General features: G+C 50.8%; 1 protein-coding gene across 5 annotated transcripts in view; it reads left to right on the forward strand.

Annotated features, from left to right (window-relative positions):
* The window catches only part of CDH23 (cadherin-related 23), a 175373-nt gene that overhangs the window by 144618 nt on the left and 29690 nt on the right, over positions 1 to 1065 (forward strand). The window lies entirely within an intron of this gene.

Here is a 1065-nt window from a genome sequence, read left to right on the forward strand (position 1 = left end):
AAAAACCTGTTTCCAACAAAGCTTCGTTCTGTCCTCAAACAGTGCATTTGTTAGGGAACAGAGGGACTTGGACAGGGTTTCAAAGCCGTTAAGACCTGCAGGCAGGAAAAACCCTGGCGTGCCTTTCCAGCTGGAGCTGCTGGGACAGGGAGAAGGAAGTGCTGGAGGCACCGGGTGAGATTCCCCAGCAAAGCCGGGAAGGGGCTGAGCCATGGATGGCAATAAAGCACGAGTCCTGCGCTCAGGAAGTTACAGCTGTGGTACATGGGGGTGTGGGTGCTGGCTGCTCCTTCCTCCCTGAACCAAAAAAAAAGAAGCCAGCACTGGATTAAAAATACCCTGCAGCAGCCCAGGGCGTCCCCACCCCATTCCAGAGGCAAATGCTGTTTCATCCAGCCATGCCGTGTGGAAATTCATGTGCTGCCGGGGATGCTCTGTCTGGCCATGCTGCCTGGTACAGCTAAAGCTCAGGTCTGACACTGCTCACTGTTTTGCTATGACAAATGTTTATGTTTGTCTCGTGGCCATTTTTTTGCCCACTTTACAACAAAAAGAGAAACAAGAAAAAAACCCAAAACAATGAGTAACAGCGTCTGCCACAAGTTTTGATATCATCACTGGGGCTGAGTCACGCTGGAGCTGTAGCTTCTTTTGGATAAGCAATGCCAGGTGCTGTGTTCAGATGCTGCAAGAGCACCCACGTCCCCCAGGGCATCAGAGAGTCCTCTCACAGTGGCCCCAGCGCTGGCTGCTCTGGCTGTGCTGGCCCCAGGAGGGCCAGGGGAAGCCATCTGTAGCATTTCCCACTGTGCCCCCTGTGCCTCCACCTCTCCACAGGGGTTCTTGGCCACCTCACAGGAACATCCTCCAACATCCTCCAGATGAACTTCCTAAATGACAGGCATTTAAAAAAACCCAAAAAACAAACTAAAACCTTAAACATCCTTTTTTCCTTTTAATCAGCACTGATAGTGAAACAAACAGAAAGATAAATTGCCCTGATCCCAAGCCAAGGATAAAACTGCAGCAGAAATAAGGCTCCTCCCAACATGTGTCCTGCTGGAA

This window comes from Corvus brachyrhynchos, unplaced genomic scaffold (genome assembly GCF_000691975.1).
Source record: "Corvus brachyrhynchos isolate BGI_N302 unplaced genomic scaffold, ASM69197v1 scaffold279, whole genome shotgun sequence".
NCBI classification, from domain to species: Eukaryota; Metazoa; Chordata; class Aves; order Passeriformes; family Corvidae; genus Corvus; species Corvus brachyrhynchos.